The sequence below is a fragment of the Jatropha curcas genome, chromosome 6 (genome assembly GCF_041381405.1).
Source record: "Jatropha curcas cultivar XTBG-Jc1 chromosome 6, XTBG_Jcur_1.0, whole genome shotgun sequence".
Taxonomy (NCBI): domain Eukaryota; kingdom Viridiplantae; phylum Streptophyta; class Magnoliopsida; order Malpighiales; family Euphorbiaceae; genus Jatropha; species Jatropha curcas.
In genome coordinates this window covers 13,962,516-13,983,784 of record NC_143156.1, presented here as the reverse complement: position 1 = coordinate 13,983,784, position 21,269 = coordinate 13,962,516, and the positions used below count along the sequence as shown (strand labels likewise).

Genomic DNA, 21,269 nt, shown 5'->3' with positions numbered 1-21,269 from the left:
AGCAATTCTCAAGCGTCGCGTCCCATAAAGAGTAAAGAGTATGTTTCTTGTCGCTTCAACTACTTTGTTTGCTCTTTTAAAGCTTTTCTTGATTGTCTTTTCAGTTTGTTGATTATGTTACTCCTGTAAAGGGAATCAATCGCAACTAATATGTTTGGAATCTTTAATTTTAATTTCACTCACATGCAATTTCTCGGTTTAATTCCTGAATATTTTATCATTATTTTTTTACCCACATTTCTTTTTCTATCCTGTTCTGTTCTTGGGATCATTAATTTCAATCTAATCATGAGTATTTTTTTTTATTCAGTTTCAAATTCAATTTAATTACATGTATTATAATTTTGAGTAATTACTGATTTAATCAATTTTTGTATAGGTATAGCCTGCCATTCGTCTCTAAGAACAATATTTTGTTAATGGGACAGGAGCTGTAATTGAAAGCATATTATGTGTTTGTTATCATTTGTATACATCAAGGAAGGAGAAGGGTAAAATCTTAGGCCTCCTTACATTTGTGCTCACCATTTTTGCTTGCTGTATAAGTGATGGAAAACGAAGACTATGAAATTGGGCTCCCCTGTTCGCCTTTGCACGACCTTACAATTTCTTTGGTTCAAACCGTGTTTGATTTGCGACGGAGGTAAAATTAATAAATGTTCTTGAATTTTGCTTTATTTCCATTTTCTATCTATTAATAATTAAACTTTCTCTCACGGTAGCTGATGATAAGCCGGTGATGGTTGAACGCAGAGGCAAAGCATTGAAGAACCTATTATCTATGTACAAGCGACATAGAAAATGTGAAGAAGATAAGAAAACCACACAAAAAGAACCCATAGTGCAAAAGAAGTCCAGTGTGGAAGTTGACAAGGCCTCTTATGGTAGCAAGTTAGAGTCTACAAAAAGAAAATTGCATTCTTATTATCAAGAAGCTGATAAAGGTAAGATATATTTTTGTCTATTTGTTTTATTAATTTGTTTTTACAGTGCATATTTTCCTCTTCATATGGATTTTGATGATTAATTTGTATACAGTTAAAAGGGAGAAGCAGATTCAGATCATCGACCTAATGGATTTGCCAAAAGCTCTTATTAAGCCAAATCCAAATCCAAAGATTCAACATGCCAAGAAATTTCATCATCATCAGAAGGTGGCTGCCATTGCTCAACACTAGCAGAAGCAAAGAAGTTCAATTGAGGAGGAATTAAGCAAAAGGACATCAAGTTTACATCTATCGCCTACCACCTTACTTGTATGAACTAATAAGAACTACGTGGACCTGATCCTCCTTTTTCAATTAAAAAAATTGGAGGTACGTAGGCAGCCTTCGAGTGCGGTCCAAATATTAATATCCTTCAAAAAATGAATAGAGTATGGCAATGAGAGGGCGAGTAAATATGCTCGCACTAATACTACAAAACAAGCTACGAAAAAGAAAAAGGTAAATTCTGCTTAAAATATTTGTCGTTGTTAGGGAAAAAGTAGTTTTAATTTAACCTCTCATTGTCGCTTAAAACTTTTAAAAAGCAAGATGCTAGGAATTATGGGTCCCGAATATATATGGCACAACCCAAGAGGGGGGGGTGAATTGAGTTTTCTAAATACTGAAATAAATTTTAGAAATTCTAAACAGAAATTAGAATTCTAAGCACAGCAGAGAACACACAGAACTTTGTGAGAATAGAATATGGATTAGAATATCCTCACAATGTTCTAATTACAAAAGATAGAAATTCTGTGCAAAGTGCAGCTATTGATTAGAACAGCTTTACACTGACTTATACACTATCAGAGCTACTTTATGAATGAAAGTTATAGAAATTGAAACTTCCTCATAAAGTTTGAGAAACCATATGAAGCTATGCGAAAGACAGTTATTAAAATCAGAACTTCTTCACAGAGCCTTAATAAAATATTAGAACAACTTTATGATGGAGAGCTATCAAGATTAGAACATCCTCATAAAGTTTAGAACATTAAATAGAAACCCAATCAGTGAATAATACTGGAAATAGAACAATAATTAGAACATTGTATATTCACTTTATTAGAATACCAGAGTTCTAATGTTCATAATAGATAAGACTTATTACCGTTTTTAGAACATCTGAATTATTAACAATTTCAGCGTTTCTAGAAATTAAACAAGAGTGTAAAAGAGACAGTATCAACCAAACTTCAGAAATAAAGAGATCAACACCGAAAGTTATAGTGGTTCGGCACTAACTCGCCTACATCCACTCCCCAAGACGTATCTTGAGATCCTCAACTAAGTTATCTCTTTTAAAGGGTAAGAGACAAACCAACAGTACAAGGCAATAGATCAAAAACCTAGATCTACCCTTTTGTCCCACTAGATTTTCCAAAGGTTCTAGTTAACCTCAACCCTTTCTGTTTTTGGTAGAGTACAGAAAACTCAATTCAAGACATTACTATCCCACACATGGAGAAGGTCGCTTGATAACCTCTATCTCAATAGCTTCTAACCTAAGCTATTACACTCAAAAGTTTAACAAATAACGAGCCTGTCTACTATAGAATACAAATTCTAAATAGACAGAAAGAAACGCCTATATAAACACAGGAAAAACAATTTTACCAGATTAGAAGATCGATTAGAACACAGAATTGTTTTTCAAAAGTAATTGTAAAGATTCTTTTCACTTTAAATATTGAAAAACGTTAAGAATAGAGATGAAAAGAAAATGGGGGTAGAGTAAGTTTTGAGAGAAAATGATTCGTTCAATGAGAGAGAGTGCTCTTAAAACAAATACTCTTACTTCACCAAATGTTTAAGGCGTGAATGTTCCTTTGTATAGGAAACAGAGGAGCTGTCACCTTTTGGAAAGAGATCAGAATATCTTCTTTCCTTATATTAGAAGATGTGAAAATCTTTGTTACCAAAAATTGTTTTATCTCTTTTTCGTAAGAGAATAAAACCCGATTTCCGCTTTCCTTTAGAAAAGATTTTCGACAGTATTTATTTTGGAGAGAAACTATTTGCGGAAAGATGCACTTACCAAAACCGAAAGAGATTTTCCTTCATTTTAAGGTAAGAGAATAACTTTAAAACACTTTAGATCTTACAAAATATATTTTCGAAAAGGTGAATGATTTTATTACCAAAGACATTAGAGAAAAAATCTCTTTAGTTTTGGAAAATAAATCTTTTCGATTTGAAGGAATATTTTCGAAAATTATTTTGAAGAAAACTAATTTTCCGAAAAATATTTTTGAGAGAGAAAAAGATTTTTGTGCTCATATATATATGGACTTTCTCTCTATCCTACAAAGTTTTCCTAAATACCTAGCTACTAGGTCTTCGAAATCTTCACACTTAAAGTTGGATTTGCGTTGTATGATATTCTTTCCAAATAATCTCTGCATAAAACAAAATTAGTACAAATAACATTATTCTAAATTTATTTGTTTTGTATTAATCATCAAAATCCGAGATTGAAAGATTGACCCTTGAGCCAACAGGAATGCTTGGGGATAGAGAGAGATAGAGAAAGAGGCAGTTGAACTTCTATATTGACAAGATTTGCTTGTCTTTTTTATCAGGCACCATATGGCTTTAACCTGATCAGGGGTCGCCCGAAACTGTAAAATGTTCTTATTCATTTTAGCTTGTTAAATTCTTAACCTTATAATGAAGGGGAAAAAAATGTCAAAGAGAATAAAAGTTGCTTAGAAAAAGGAATATTTGTTCTGATCATAATTGTGATTTATATAGTGTTATGTCATGTTTTCTGACATCTTCAAAACGGAAGATTAGTTCTGATCATAATTGTAATTTATATAGTGTTATGTGAAATTTATTTCATTTGCAAATGAATTTCATTAAAAAAATTTATTTCATTCTAAATATGTAGCTTTACTAGCTTGTACTTAAAATTCATTAGTTTTAGTAGCTTATACTTCTTTTCAGTCTATAATTCATTTGTGAATCTACCAATTTATGTATAATTTAGTCCAAGCATACCAATTTTGGTATAATTTGTAGAATCCATTTACACTAAACAAGCTCTTAGCATTTTTCCTTTGTTGCTTATATAATATCATGTTTCTGCAACTAATTCTCAATGAAGTCTTGCGTTTTATTTTTTTTTATTGTTTTTTTTTTTTGACAATAAGTCTCGACAGTAAGTCTTGATGGATTATTATTTTTTTTTTTTGAAATTGTCAAATTAGTGTCATTAAAGACTAATTTTTATACACCATAACATAATGCATTTTTAGTTTGATGTAATCAAACATTTGGGAACTTTCTATGCAGCAACTAAAGAAGATTTTAGCAAAGCAGGCTGAGTTGGGAGTTGAAGTTGCAGAAATACCACCACACTACCTGTCAGATTCAGAGAAACAAGTAAATGAAAGGGAAAATAATAAGAAGTTTGTGGGCAAGAAGGGTAGATTTCAAAACAAGCATGATAAAAGAGGGAGATATAACAAAATGATCGGTTGGCCAAGCAGCAAAGGTTAACGAACAATGATTCATCATAAATTTCTTCCTTCAACACAAAGATGCCAACACTTTTGCAGAAGCTTCTAAGTGTCCCCTGTCTACGAAGCCGGGTCCTTGAAAGACAATCCAAGCCAAGTGGGAAAGAAGGGAAGGTTAGGAATGGAATTCTTTTCCTTGAAAGACAATTCTTGAAAGACAATTTCCTTTTGTTTTTTGCACAACAAAGGCTTTGTTTTCCAGAAGCAATTATAAGAATGAAATTGCCACTTAGTCTTACCAGTTATCATTCCCTTCATGACAATTACCAGATTTTGCTTCCTTTTATTGCTGTCATTTTTTTGCAATAAATAACATCCTGGCCTTCTTAATTTATTGCAGATTCTCCAATTCTGGTAAAATCACCCTCAACAAGGTACAGGAAACATTCAGGTGTGTAGATTTAATGTGGGAAAATATTGTTCTGTATTTGATTCATCAATAGGGATACATATATATACACATACAAGATACTATAAACCTATTAGGAATCTAACTCCTAATAGAGTTCTATTTACAACTCCTAATAGAGTTCTATTTACAACTAATCCTTAACACTCCCCCTCAAGTTGGATCATAGATATTAATCATGCCTAACTTGTTACAAAGATAGTCAACTCGGGGTCCATTTAGAGCTTTTGTAAAGATATCCCCTAACTGTTCACTTGTTTTAACGTGTCCTGTAGAGATAACACCCTATTGTATCTTTTCATGAATGAAATGACAATCAATCTAGATATGTTTTGTTCGTTCATGGAATACTGGATTTGATGCAATGTGAAGAGCAACTTGATTATCGCACCATAACTTTGCAGGCAAGGATGACTTGAAGCCAATTTCCTCTAACAACTGACGAATCCAAATTAATTCACAAGCAGATTGTGCCATAGCTCGCCAGCACTCGATCATGAGACAACATTTTGTTTCTTGCTCGTCCATGATATCAAGTTTCCACCTACAAAGACACAATATCCTGAAGTTGATCTTCTATCAACCTTCGAACCTGCCCAATCCGCATCTGAAAAACATTCAATGTTCAAATGCCTATGATTACTGTAAAGTAGGCCACGACCTGGATTACCTTTCAAGTAGCACAAAATCTGTCCTAAAGCTTCCCAATGGATAACAGTAGGAGAAGACATAAACTTGCTTAAGACGCTTACAGAGTAAGCAATATCTGGACGTGTTACGGTAAGATAATTCAATTTGCCCACTAACCTTCTATACATCTCAGGATCATCAAATAGCTCACCACCAATTGAAAGTTGCAAATTTGGAGTCATTGGAGCACTGCATGGCTTGGCACCCAACTTTCCAGTTTCCTTCAGTAAGTCAAGGACATACTTCCTTTGAGATAAGAAGATGCCTCTCTTACACCTAGATACTTCAATACCCAAAAAATACTTCAACAATCCTAAGTCTTTTGTCTGGAACTGGGTCTAGAGAAATGACTTGAGTGATGTAATGCCGGCTGAATCACTCCCTATAATAACAATGTCATCAACATAAACCACAAGTAGAATCAAACCAGTCTTAGTACTTCTGAAAAATACAGAATGATCAGAAGTACTCTTCTGCATGCCAAATTGATGTACCACATTGCAAAATCTACCAAACCAAGCTCGAGGACTCTGTTTTAGGCCATAAAGAGATTTTCGAAGTTTACACACTTTACCCGACTCCCCCTGAGCAACAAAGCCTGGTGGTTGCTCCATGTAAACTTCCTCCTGAAGATCCCCATGAAGAAAGGCATTCTTAACATCCAGCTGATGTAAAGGCCAGTCAAAAGTAGCTGCTAATGAAATAAATAAATGAACAAAAGACAATTTGGTAACAGGAGAAAAAGTATCAGAATAATCAAGGCCATAGATCTGAGAATAGCCCTTTGCAACTAATCGAGCCTTGAGACGAGCAACAGTCCCATCTAGATTCACTTTAACGGTGAAAACCCACTTACAACCAATAGCTTTCTTACCTGCTGGGAGAGGCACAAGATCCTAAGTACCATTAGTATCTAAGGCAGCCATCTCATCTTTCATTGCTGCACACCAACCAGGATGGGACAAAGCTTGGATAACAGTTTTAGGAATAGAGATAGAGTCTAAGTTACTTACAAAACAACGAGATGAAGAAGAAAGATGATCATAACTAACAAAAGAGGAAATAGGGTAGGTACACTTGCGTTTACCTTTTCGAAGAGCAATGGGAAGGTCAAGGTCTGACTAGGGAGTGGATGGCACAGGCTCAGGTTGAGTGGAGAGAACCGGATCTTTTGTTGAAACGGCAGGTGGAGGAAGTGAGTCAAGAGTTCCTGGTCTCCTGGAACAAACCTGTTCTAAACGAGGGCGTGTAGATGTTGGTGCAGGAGCGGGAATAGGAGCAAGAGCAAGGTCAGGAATACGAGCAGGAGCAGGAGAGTTATGAACTTGCTGGATAGCATAGACTAAAAGGTCATCATCCTCCCCCTCACTCTTATCTATAGAAGAAGGAAAAAATGGAGCATTCTAAAAAAATGTGACATCTGTAGAAATAAGATAACGGTCTAGATCGGGAGAGAAACAACGATACCCTTTTTGATGCCGAGAATACCCAAGGAAAACACAATGAAGGGACTTTGGATCTAATTTGGAAACTTGTGGACGAACATCACGAACAAAACAAGTACAACCAAAAATACGAGGTTCAATGGGGAATAGAAGTTTAGAAGGAAACAAGACATTATAAGGAATTGCACCATTAAGCACAGAAGAAGGCATGCGATTAATCAAAAAACATGCAGTAGAGACAGCATCAGCCCAAAAATGTTTAGGGACCTTCATTTGGAATAAAAGTGCCCTAACAACCTCAAGAAGATGTCGATTCTTTCTTTTTGCAACCCTATTTTGAGGAGTATCAACACAAGATGTTTAATGGAGAATACCATTTTGTGACATATAAGATTGGAAGGAACTAGATAGGTATTCTTTAGCATTATCACTGTGCAATATGCGAACAGAAGTATTAAATTGAGTTTTAATTTTAGCACAAAAAGAGCAGAAAATAGAGAATATCTCAGAACGAGTTTTCATTAAAAATAATTAAGTAACACGAGAATAATCATCCCCAAAAGTTACAAAATACCGAAAGCCAATTTTAGAAATAACAGGACATGGACCCCAAACATCAGAATGAACTAACTCAAAAGGGGATGAAACCCGTTTATTGACTCGAGGAACTAAAGGTAAATGATGATGTTTGGCAAATTGACAAGATTCACATTCTAAACTTGATAAAGACTGAAACTGCGGACACAACTTCTTTAAAATAGACAATGACGGATGACCCAAACGACAATGAACCTCAAGAGGAGATAGAGCACCAGCACAAGCCAGAGATAATGAAACGTGTTCATCCAGAAGATAAAGGCCACCAGACTCACGTCCTCTACCAATAATCCGCTTCGTCAAAAGATCCTGAAACACACAATATGTAGGATAAAATTTGACACAACAATTCAGCATACGAGTAATTTTGCTAACAGATAATAGATTAAATGAAAAACGAGGCAAACAAAAACTAGAAGACAATGGAAGAGATGGAAGCCAATTCGGTATATTTTGCAACAGCCTGCTCTGGGAGAAAAGAGGTAATTAAGGAGTTATTGATTGAGAAGTTACACATTAAACGTTTCATGTTTTACTAATAAATCTGAGCAGCAGCAAACAAACTGGTACATCTAGATATATGCATCAGAGAAAATATATAGACAGCAATCAAATTATTGTAATTACATGATTTGTTATTTTTGGTGTGAAATTCAGGCCTTTTGAATATGTGAGTAGTTGGCTAAGGAGCTGGAGAATACATTTGGAAGAGAAAAGGACTTCAGCAACAGTCAAGAAAGAAGTTCAACTGAAGAGGAATTAAGCAAAAGGACATCAAGTTTACATGTAACACCTACCATCTTACTTGTATGAACGAATAAGAACTACGTGGACCTGATCCTCCTTTTTTAATTAAAAAAATTGGGGGTACGTAGGCAGCTTTCTGAGTGCGGTCCAAATATTAATTTCCTTCAAAAAATGAATAGGGTATGGCAATGAGAGGGCAAGTAAATATGCTCGCACTAATACTGCAGAACAAGCCAGGGAAAAGAAAAAGGTAATTTCTGCTTAAAATATTTGTCCTTGTTAGTGAAAAAAGTTTTTTAATTTAACCTCTCATTGTCATTTACTTTAAAAAAGCAAGATGCAGTTGAACTTTTATATTGACAATATTTGCTTGTCTTTTTTAGCAGGCACAATATGGCTTTAACCTGATCAGGGGTAGCTTGAAATTGTAAAATGTTCTTATTCATTTTAGCTTGTAAAATCAATTCTCTAAGAAGTAATGGCAGTATCTTTTCAATTGGAACAAGAGTTTATTGGATGCAAACGTGTTCTCTTCTCTCAAAAATAATGCAAAGTCATCTTTTGGGGATGCATGAAGTTGCAGAAATACCACCACACTACCTGTCAGATTCAGAGAAACAAGTAAATGAAAGGGAAAATAATAAGAGGTTTGTGGGCAAGAAGGGTAGATTTCAAAGCAAGCATGATAAAAGAGTTGCAATTCTTAGATATTTATATTGTTTTTAGATATTTAGTTAGCCGTGCTAAAGTGTTAAGTGTGTGAGTTAGTTAATCATTATAGACTTATCCAGAAAAAGATTTGTATAAGAATGTTTTCATTCTAGCTCAAATTTATATCGAATGAAGATATATTGAGAATTTTTATTCCAAGCTTCGTTGATAGATAAAAGGTTACACTTGCACATAAAACTAACAGAACATGCAATGTACGTGAAGATCATCAAACATGCCTTGCTGCTCCATCATCTTCTTCAGTTCTTCTCAAACAGCATCTTGTAAACACACAACCACCAAAGACATAATTACACTAGTAACTGATATCCGTAATGGAATTCGTTCGATAATGTAGCAACTCCAAGCTGCACACCCTAAAATGACAATTGCAATTGGAACCATAATTTTGCCAAAACCACGTATGAACTTCTTCAAATTTTCTTTAGCATTTTATAGTGAATTATTAATTTGTTGGTTTGAACTAGATATTTTATAATGGAGAAGAGAAAAACCAGCAATCAAAAGTTTGTGTAATTACGAAAAATTTTTATACATGTATATAGATAGATCAAATTGATTGTTTTAGAATCAATTATTATCAAGTTAGATTATAAATGCGTAAAAGAAAAGATTTAAATATAATGCTTTTGGCAAAAAAAGTAGGAGGAAATATATGATAGGATTATTTTTATAGTTTTTTAATATAGTTTTTATTAGGAATTTTAGTATTTTTAATTACTTTAATTAGTTTTTATTTAGTTTTATTTTTATTTTTATTTAAAGCTTCCTTAAATCACATCTCGCTTGATCTTGAGGAATTTTGTAGCATTTTTATAGAAAACTAGCCAAAAATGCAAGAAAGAGTGTACCTAAGCAAAAAGACTGGCACGCCTTGGGCGTGTTATCGAGCACCCCGTGCTGTGTTCAAGATAAATTCAACTGAGGTTCAGATGCTAGCACGCCCCAGCAGTGCCAGAGAGCAGGCCTGTGCTTAAAGAAGCTGTCGATCCCTAAGCGTGTTCACCCCGTCACGGTCCGTGTTGCAACCACCTTGAGGACTCAGAGCCTAGCACGCCCAAACCATGCCAGATAGTGCGCCCGTGGTAAAGACCAGATTTTGCATTGGGCCAAGAACGTCAGTTCTAGACTGTGCAGCTTGCATGGACCTGCACGAAATGCTTTCTGACGTGCCAATCAAGCTTAAAATCTATCAAGCCACTAGGAAAATCTTAATTTGGAAGAAATACAAAGCCTAATCAGTCTCCTACCTCTAAACGATTTGTTCCTCATTAAAGAATCTATTTCTTAAACGAAGTCGGAGGTTCCCAAAGAGTTTATATAAAGAGAGAAATTAGCTAAATTAGTGTGTGGTCTTTTGATCTCTGATTCTCTTGTTCTCTAGTTAGTTTTCTTTTCTTTAAGACTTCAAGTGCTCAAGATTTGTGTCGAGATTCAAGGAAGCCGCTCAAGCCCATTGTTGACTAGTTTTTATTTCTAAACACTCTTTTTGTTTATTATTCTTTATGGGATTATTTACAAGTTTAACTAAGTTTTATTTAATTACTATGTCGAACTAAACTCTCATACCAGAGATTTGATGTAGCTTACTTTCTATTCCAATTTATAATATTAGATTTGCTTTTCTTTATTCAAAATATAATTTATTATTGTACTTAATGCTTCCAAGCAGAGTTTCTCCCCTGAATTGATTTATTTCATTAATCGCTATCGAAAGAAGGATTTTTGATATGAAAAAAGTAATAAATTACATGAGAATAATAACTTGATGCGGAAGCTATATGGTTTGACTCATGGGGGTTTTCATAAGTTAACGACCTTAGGTTATGAATTCATAAATAAACCATAAAACTTAATGATTTAATTTATGTTTGATTGCACTATTGGAAGATAGGTAATTAGACCGGTTAAAATAACTAATAATACATCGAGATAGCTTGTTAGTGATTTTAGGGTTGTTTTTCGTACTTGAACAATTAAAATTGATTATGAAACTAATGAAATAAATTGGATAGAATTAAGTGAAGTCAAAATCCTTAGGGTTTTTTTAATCAGTGATTTCTTTTCATTAAATATTCTTGTTTGATTTCTTATTCATTGTTTTATTTTAGTTTTCAATCCATTCTCCTTTTTATCGTTTAAATAATAGTAGGTTAACACAATTTTGGTACTTAGTATATAATTTTTGTGGGACGATACCTTACTCACTCTTTATTACTTGTTTGCGGTTTCATACACTTACGAAATAACCTATTAATATATATAAAAAAAATGGATCCTAGAGTTTAGAGGAGAGCCTATGTTAGATCACTAGAAGTTATAGTGGCGAGTTCTAACTAAGAACCAAAATCAAGATTGGAGAATTAGAATTTACATATAAAACTTAAAATTTTACCTTATAAGTGAAGTTAGTTGCACTTTGACTAGTCCTAATTGATAGCTGCATGGGTTTCAGGTATGTGAATTGGCCTTTTTGGCCCTTAGCACTATCAATAATGGATTATTGATGCTTAAATCAAAACATTATCATCATTCTAGCTAGGGAGAGAGCCATATTCCAAAATTAAAGGAAGCCAAAGAAAAATTTTTAATATTGAGGTGGCCAAAATCAAAGAAATAATTTTTAATACTATTTTATTTGAATTTTTTTTAAAAAAAAATTAGAGGCTGGGGCCCAATATCCCCTCTCTCTGCCCTTGATGTTTTATTAGTGCTATTTATAGGTTCAAGCAACTGTCTAATAGGGCATTTATTTATATTAGAAGGATATCAAAATTTCCTTATGATTTTCTTTTAATTCCATGTCGAAATGAAAAAAAAAGAAATAAAGATAATAATAAAAAAATAATTATTTTTTTGAAGCCATGGGAGCCATGCCCCTCCAGCTCTCCTCCCTCCATCAGTGAGTGACACATTTGGTTATGTTGATCCTAAATATCGAAGAAATCACCATGTCCTTTCATAAAGAATGATGTTTAATTGTTTATGGCTTCACGATTGTGCTACCATGACTTACTTTATTATAAAGATTAATTAGTCTAAAATTTAATAGACCATAAATTGAACTTTTTATAATTGTAAAGTGGAATTTCTTTCAAGAGGCAGTAATATAACTTAATTGTCATTTAATTAATAGTAATTAGGTATATTAGCAATCCTAACAAAATGATAATTAAGTAACACAGTTTTACTTCAAAATAAATGAACTTGCATGTAATTATAGTAACAGTTATCACATCTTATACCCTTCTCATCGGACTACCTTGATGTTTTTGGTTTGACTTGTAGTCGTTCGTATTTTATTTGAGTTTTTCTTTTTAGCTTCAACTCCCCTTTCTTACCCAAAAAAAAAAAAAAAAAAAAAAAAAAATTGAAAGAGTAATGGTTAGAACCTTTCCATATTATCTTTGACTTTTGATAATAATGAATTCAACTTTGCAATTCTCTAGAATAAATAGAGAATAATTATTTCGTAGATATGCTTCTTTTTATCCCTCTCCTTTTTTCTTTTTTAAAATATTGAAGGGAAAATCATAAACTATATTTAAATTATAACTTATAACTTTATGTGGTTTCTAGAGATTGCGAGTTTAGATATTTTAATATCTACACTTTTATTTTTCATGAATTAAGACTATGTTTGGTTGAAAGTAATGTAATGTAATGTAATGTAATCAAATATGTAATGCAATGAAAAATGTAATGGAATGGAATGTAATTAAGATTTCATTACTACATTTGGTAATATAATTGATAAAAGTTATGAAATGTAATCAATATTCCATTTTTATATTTATTTGTAAATATGTAATGTAATATAATTAAAACACTACCACTACCACCACCACCATTACCACCACTTCAGCACCACCACCACCAGCACCATCACAACCACTAACCACACCACCACTCCACCACCGCTGCAACCGCCGCCACTGCCACCGCCACCACATCATTATTAATACAAAAATATTATATGAACTAAAAACTATTTATTATATTAAGCTATTAAAGATCATTTAGATTTATACATTTATTTGAATTAAAAAATTAAAAGAAGGTAAACCGAAAAAAAATATGTAATTTACGGATGATCATTTGTCCAATCCGGTCAATTTGAGTAAAATTTTTAACCGAAATAAATTAATCAATTTTTTTTACTTAACCGAATTTAACCAAATTAATTTTTTAACCGAATTTAACCAAACCGTTTTGGTTGAATTAATTTTTGTTCTTAACTAAACCAAACTTAAAGAAAATAAAAACTTAATTAACTGACCGAATTTTACTGAAAATTATGATTAACCGAAATAAAAATTAACCGAAGTTATTAATTACTACTTAATCAAAATAAGAACTGAGATATTTTTAATTTTTTAATTTTATTGTCTACTTAACCAAAACAATGTAGTTTTGAGAGTTGATTAATTTGATTAATTCGGTTAAATTAATTTTTAACTGACCATCGAAATTTTATTTTTCTTTAATCGAACTTTTAACAAAACATTTATTCACCAAACCAAATTGGCCAAATTAACCGAATTAATCGAATTAACTGAATTGACCGAATCGAATGCTCACCCCTAATGTAATATAACAAAATAAAAGTTAATTAAGTCATTAGAAATTAACTTTTTTTCTTCATATATTTTCATTGAGTAAATTAAATTACAATATAAAATTATGAGTATTTTAATCATTTTAGTTTTTCATTGTATTCTTCCCATTCTTGTAATAAAATAAAATAATAAAATATAATTTTTATTCTGTGTTGCATATTAAACACCAAAATATAATTTTTATTATGTGGGGGTGGTGGTGGTAGAGTGATTGCGGTGGTGGTGACAGCAACACAAAGTGATGGTTGTGGGGGTGATGATGGTGGTAAAGCGCTGGTGGTGATGATGGTGGTTGAGGTGGTGATGATGATGGTAAAGCACTGGTGATAATGGTTGAGGTGGTGATGGTGGTTGAGGTAGAGGTGGTGGAGCAATGGTGGTGGTAGTTGAGGTGGTGGTGATGTGGTGGAGCAGTAGTGGTGGTTAAGGTGGAGGAGCAATGGTGGTTGAGGTGATGGAGCAGTGATGGTGGTGGTGGATGGTGATGGTGGTGCAATTGGTGGTTGAGGTGGTGGTGATAGTTGAGACAGAGGCGGTGGAGCAATGGTAATGCTGGTGGAGTAATAGTGAGATGGTGGTGATGTGGTGGAGAAGCGGTGGTGGTGAGAGTGGTGGTGGTTGAGGTGGAGAAGCGATGGTGGTTGAGTTGGTAGTGGTGGTGGTTGAGGTGGCGATGAGGGTGGTGGAGTGATGGGCTAGGATTCATTCCCATTTGTTAAAATCATATGCAAACAAGACAACATTTTTTTATTTGCAGCTTAATAATCTATATTTTTTGGACATTTCTTCCCAAATTTTTGTCTTATACTCTATCTTGGGTATATTCATAACAGGGTAAAAGAAATTTCATGAAATTCATGACTTGTAGCCATTCTAGGTTTCTTGGAAGGATTTGATTGGACTATAAGTATGAATCAAAGCAATTTTAAAAAATAACAAACGAAAAGTACATGAGCAAATGTTATTCCTCTAGCATTCGCAATCTCAGTGAGCACTTGATTCTCCAGAACTCTGTTGCTACCCCAAATAGTTCCTCTAGTAGTCTAGCTCCTAAAGCTGCATAAGGAGTCAACATGATTCCATTGCCCTCCATTAACTTCTTTTGTTGCCACAGTAGATTTACCAAGAAAAGAAAATGTTACTTAAAATGAGAAAAAAGCAAATGCACTTACTTGATTAACAGCAGGAGGTATCTGCACAACAATAAAATAATACATTCATAACTGACAGGCTTAAAATTGAAATGGTATAGGGTTCAAAATTGTTGCTTTATATAAACAGTATATGAGTTTAGCATAATTCCAATGACATAAATAATTTGGATTCAGGAAAGAATTTGTATTGCATTCTGTCACGACCCGCTTCCATGGGCCGGATCGGCACTAGGGCCCAAGTAAGCTAAAGGCCCCAAAAGCCCATAGTAAGCCTGAATCATTAAAATTCAACTATCTTAATATGAATTTCTACCATTCAGCCCATATTATCATCGCAGTAAACCTCATAATTATATTATATTTGGCCCCAAATTTAACATTTTACACATTTTATAGATCGGGCCCAATTTCTAATACATTACATTTATAATATGGGCTCATAAAATTATTACAGCTATATTAATACACAACTAGAAGTACATAAATCCTACAATTGCGGAGTTCAATATCAAACAAAACAATTAGATTTTTGTAAACTCACAATTACACTATATTGGAATTAAATATTTTCTTTTCTAGCTCTGCGGTGAGGGCAATAGAGCTACCAATAGAGCTTTAACTGGGATTTAGAAGAATCTACTTCCTGAAAGGTTAAACAAAAGAGATGTGAGTTTATTATTAATAAATAATAATTATTGCACAACAATGCATTCACACGAACGTATAAATATCTCAATCTAGTCATCCAACTAGTTATATGCTCACGCAATCAGCTACACAAATGTCATAACAACGACACTCACAATTATTAACAACTTCGCATAATCACATCATGTGGAAATTGGTCAGTGCTGTCACCGAAACCCTTGATGAGTCATCCTCCCATATAGCCCATCCTCTCATAACGTGTGCGCCAGGGAGCCGACCCCTCATACATGGCCGACCGGTCTAATCCTCACTTGACCAGCTATCTCATCGTTTTTCCATTGTAACAGACTGATTTTTCTTTTAGTGTCCGTAATAGTGATTTACCGGTCTGTGAATAGTACCATCGGTCCGGGACTTGGTATTATTTTAGTCCGAAAAAATTACTATGCTTAATTAATATTTTATTTACTATTTTTGGAGCATGTTTGCATGATTTAGGTGGGTAGAAAATATTTAATGAATATTTTTGGAAAGTTTATGTATTAAATGCATAATATTTCTAGTGTGGTATATTAAGGAATAAATGAGGAATTATTTTAGTGGAGTTCATTTAATTAATTGGTGGAGTTAAATAAGAAGTAGAAGAGATTTATTTGAGGAATATTTAGAGCCATTGGATGAGATTACTTAGGACTTGATCTTAGCCACACATTTGACATGAAATTTGGAAGTCAAATTTGACTTTGGCACTTAAAGTAACACCACAACACTTTTTGTTTTCTTCTCTTCTCTTCTCCACGCCATTTCCATCTTCTTCCTTCTTCTTTCATTTTCTTCATTTTCTTACCTCCAAATTTACCACCAAACTACCTAATTAAACCATAAATTAGTACTTAATTCTTAAGAATTAAGAAGTAGAAGTTGAGTTTGGTGATTAAAAGCAAAGAGAAGTGAAGTTACCATTGAAGCAAGTAAGTTGTGGTTTTTGAGTTTTGTGAATTGTTAAGTAGAATTCATGGTTTAAACATGTTATTGATGCATTAAATCATGCTCCAACTATTTCTTTTGTCAAGTTTTGCTTGTAATGTTGATTTTTCATGCTTTGAAGAGGTTGGAGAACCATCCTCAAAGGGGAAAGAGAAAGCCAAGGAGTAAGGCTTTCCAAGCTTATTCAAGCTTGTTAATAAGGTTAGTGCAATCATAATTTCACTTGTTTAAGTTGTTTTTCATGGTTAGGGTTTTGAATATATTTTGGGAACTTTGTATGTTTTGTTGAAATTGCTGAATTTTAATGTTAGATGTGTTCTGCCGTGGGATTGGAACTCATTTTTGACCCCTTTTTACTTCCCATTTGTTTCTGACTTCTTCATGAAAGTTGTAGCTCTATTTCTCAGCTTTCCAAAACATATTCTTATGTCTAATTCCAATAATTGTAGCTCAACTTATGATTGAAATACCAAAACTGGTTCTGTTATGATGTCTTACCTGTATATCCGAAATTATTGTCCATTTTGACCACTCAAATGGCAAAATAATGTCTTATGTTCTTCATAAAAGTTATAGCTTTACTTCTTATCTTTCCAACCCATCCTCTTGTGTCCAAATTGGAGATACATATCTCACCTTATGGCTGAAACACCCAAACTGACTCTGTTGTGTCGGGCCACATGCATTACTAAATTGAGTGCCCATTTTGACCACTATAATGACAAGATTAGGTTCTGAGTTCTTCATAAAAGTTGTTGCCCTTGTCTTGAGAATTCTCTCGTTCTGGATTGGTTTCATTTGAGTGTTTGGTGAAGTAGGAATTCAAGAAACATTGGACTTGGTTCTGCTGAATCAGGTCTGATCTATTGGTCTGTGTTCTGAGCTTTTGTTTGCTATCTTACTATGTGATCTGGGCTGTGGTCCCTTCTGAACATTTGTAAAATTTTGTCTTAGATTTCTAATGAACCTGATTTCATTCAATTTGGAGACCCATAAGTCAACTTATGTGTTAAAAACCCTGCAAAGGTCAAGTTGATGAAAATGCTGAAAAGTTCTTGATTTATGTACTTTTATACTATCTTAAGTATATATACATCTATAGTGTTTTGAGTAAAAATTTTGAACTGATGAGTACTAAATGAAGAGGTTTTGACTAAGAATTATTGCTTTTGTGAAAGAATGATTTTGATTTGGGCTCTACTATGCATGATTGAGACGTGGTATGATGAGATGGATTTTCTTATTGTGAAGCTATGATCATATGCTAGGGTTATCAGCCCTTATAAATAAGCGGACACGCTTATTTGTGTGATGGGGTGGTGCTTTCATAGGCCACGATTGTGTGATGGGGGTGGTGCTTTCATAGGCCACGGTGGTGCTTTCATAGGCCACGAGTATGTGATGGGGGTGGCGCTAACATAGGCCACGATCAAATCTGCTTATGTTCATTCTGCATGAGTATGAGCCTTAACGAAAAATGAAATTTTATTGTTGCTATAAAAGAATGAAGACATATTTGTATTTATAATCTTCTCATTGCTTTCAAAGTATTTGAATTAAATGAATGCGATTTCTGTATTTATATAGTTGAGTAATTTAAGTTTTGCCTTGGCTATTATTGTTAATTAAATTGTTGGTTATTTAGCACCACTGAGTCTTCCACTCAGCGCGTTGATTTTTATCACGCGCAGGTTAGGAGCGGAGGGTGTTCTTCAAGACCAGAGGACAAGCATCAGAGTAGAGATCACATTTTGGGTAGGATATTTTGTAAATGGTGATTTTTGGCATGTATATAAATATTGTGTTGTAAAGGTTGGATATAATAAGTTTGTCATGTATTAAGAGTTATGATTATTTAAGGAAATAACATCTTATTATATTTTTGGTGTATGATGATTATAAATTCCTTGAAAAGAATGTGTTTCGAATATTATGCGTATGTTGATGGATATTTAGAAGTGCTTGTGGTATGTTGTGTTGAATTGGAGTTTTGGGGGTTTGGAGAAAATTGGAAGTGTGTATATTTTCTTTGTGTGGCAAGTTAATTTTTAGGGGAAACTCTTGCGAAATTTTCGTAGGAATTTCCTTAAACATTATTTTTGTAAAAAAAAAAAAAATGTTAATTACTTGCCTCCATATGAAAATTTAACCACTTCTAATTTGTGATCTAGCTTTTATAGTGACATAAGAGGGTGCTCCGGCATTGATTGTGGCATCCACCGTCTGGTTCTCCGGGATTGGTCGGTGGGTGTTACATCCATTCTCTCTTTTCTTTTTTATACCAATAGGGGGCCTCCCTATGGTTTCCCATATCATCCATATCATATCATCAAGTGCACACGGAGGCGCCGATCTCCTCATACCTGGCCAACCATCAAATTTGGAAGAATCATTAGCGGCAATAATAATATCATCCACGTACACAATAATAGCTGCAAATGAAGTTCCTTGCTGATAGATAAATAAAGAAGTGTCAGCTTTGGACTGTTTAAAACCAAATTGTAAAATAGCAGTAGAAAACTTAGCAAACTATTATCAGGAGGCTTGTTTTAAGCCATGCAGGGAGTGACGAAGACGACAAAATCTTTTATCATCAGCAGATAAATATCTAGGTGGTTGTTGCATGTAAACTTCCTCGTGCGAATCACCATGAATAAAAGCATTAAGGACACCTAATTGATGAAGCTCCCGATTTCGAATAGATGCAAGAGCCAACAGAGTTCGGACAGTTGTGAGTTTGACAACTAGAGCAAAAGTTTCATGATAATCGAAACCTTCAACTTAGGTGCAGCCCTTTGCAACAAGACGAGCTTTATAACGTTTAATGGGTCCATCAGAATTGTACTTGATTTTGTAGACCCATTGACACCCGATATTCCTTTTATCAACTGGAAGATGCTCCAAGATCCATGTATGGTTTTGTTCAAGAGCTTCCAACTCATTTTTCATGGCTTTCTTCCATTGATCAACTTGCACTGCTTGCTGATAAGATGTGGGCTCATGATGGTGAGTAATGGATGAAAGGAAACATTTGTGAGCTGAAGAAAATTTTGAAATAAGTAACATAATTAGACAAAGGATATGTTGGACTGTACCTAAGCAAGCTGAGTTGGATGAACCTGAAGAAGAGCCTTTTTTTTCTTTAATTTTTTTATTTGGTTTGCCTCATTCTCAAAGTCCCTCAAGACCACAAAAAAGCTCAAATACAACTTTGTAAGCCTTAGAAAAGACAAAATTGCAAAACTAAGGCTATTTCAATTTAGGAAACATCATACATGCCTCCTTTAGTTTTCTAGAATCTGCATTTCAGTTGATATACTGTAAATATTGAAAACAAATAAAGTGATAGCCAACATCAACTTTTAGAAAATTTTTACTAGAATCTTAGAAAATTTTTCAAAATCAAAGTTATGCAGAGTTCAGTGCTCTAGTGTTCATCTAAGTCTTACATCATATTTCAAATATGCATATTATTTTTTTCATAAATACCTACTGAAAAAAATGACATATTTTTTTTCAAATATGCATATAGTAAACCAATCACAAATAATATTTTGGTTAAAACGGGTATTTCGGACTATTCATTAAGAAAAAAAAGAGAAAACAGTAACTTTTTTTAAAAAAGATTTATTATAATCTGCTTGGTACGTGAGTTGTTTTATACACCAAGTGTAGACAAGTTTTATGCATGTCCTGCCTATATAAAAGACAACCTTTTATTTGTTTGTCTTTTGTAGCTTTCTTCAATACTTTCTTAAAGAGAAGAGTCAATTTTGATGATCAAGATATTTTAGCCTATTTAATCTCCATATTGTTTTGTGCTAGTTACTTAAGATTATTTATAATATGTAATAATGAATATGATAATGAATTTAATATCTTAATTTGATGCATTTTTCTGCACATTAATTAATAAACTAAATTATTGGCATATATATAAATATAAATAATTTTTATTTTTAGAGTTGCGTATTTTGAGTGTGTTACATCATTTTCCTTTTAAAATTATTGTATTCCATATCCATGTTGTGTCGTTTTCCATATTCCTTATCCATGTCTATAATTACTAGGTATTATTTGCTATTACAATTGTTTTATTTTCACAAATAAATTTTCACTCATGTATTATAGTTACAAGCAGATACATAATTTATTGTTATAATGTGTTTTCTTTTATGATAATTATAGGGCATATTCTGCAATATTAGCTGTTTTGATAACTGTTAGTTAATAGTCGTTTATATAGTGGTTTATATTAGATTTGTTAGGTAAAAATAATTATTTAATTAACCGTTTAACTTAAAATGACAAAAAAGAACATTAGTTGTTTAATTAATTGAAACAAACAATAGGTATATTTGCCAAAAAAATTTAATTAAGTTTTCTAAAATGCTAAACATTAAAGTAGTTAACGTTTTGTAAAAAGTTCTCTCAACCTCAGAAAGCTATTACAAAAGTTATGTTATCCAACCATTCAAATTTTTTTTTTTATTTAAAAAAAAAAAAATTGTGCTCTTATCAAAATCAATGGCAAAATATCCTTTGCTTTGTATTAGAAGATGCCTATTGGAATTGGGTTATGAGGTGCTGTATAAAGGAGATTCATGGATGAAATGGTTGGAGGAACCATCAAGTGTCTGCGTGTGGACAATGGGGAAGAATACCTTTCTCTTCCTTTTCTACCCAACTATGTCTTTTCATCTTTATTATTTGGCTAATTTGTCATGAGCG

At 33.3% G+C, this 21,269-nt stretch overlaps 1 long non-coding RNA gene and 1 pseudogene across 1 annotated transcript; one reads left to right on the top strand and one right to left on the bottom strand.

The window, feature by feature from the left end:
* Positions 1–6,505: 6,505 nt before the first annotated feature.
* LOC149495578 (uncharacterized) lies at positions 6,506–7,327 on the bottom strand (annotated as a pseudogene).
* Positions 7,328–8,084: 757 nt separating this feature from the next.
* Positions 8,085–8,813, top strand: LOC110009261 (uncharacterized). The gene is made up of 3 exons (XR_005178338.2): positions 8,085–8,133; positions 8,309–8,648; positions 8,785–8,813. It is a non-coding gene; the product is annotated as an uncharacterized LOC110009261 (long non-coding RNA).
* The last annotated feature ends 12,456 nt before the right edge of the window (positions 8,814–21,269 follow it).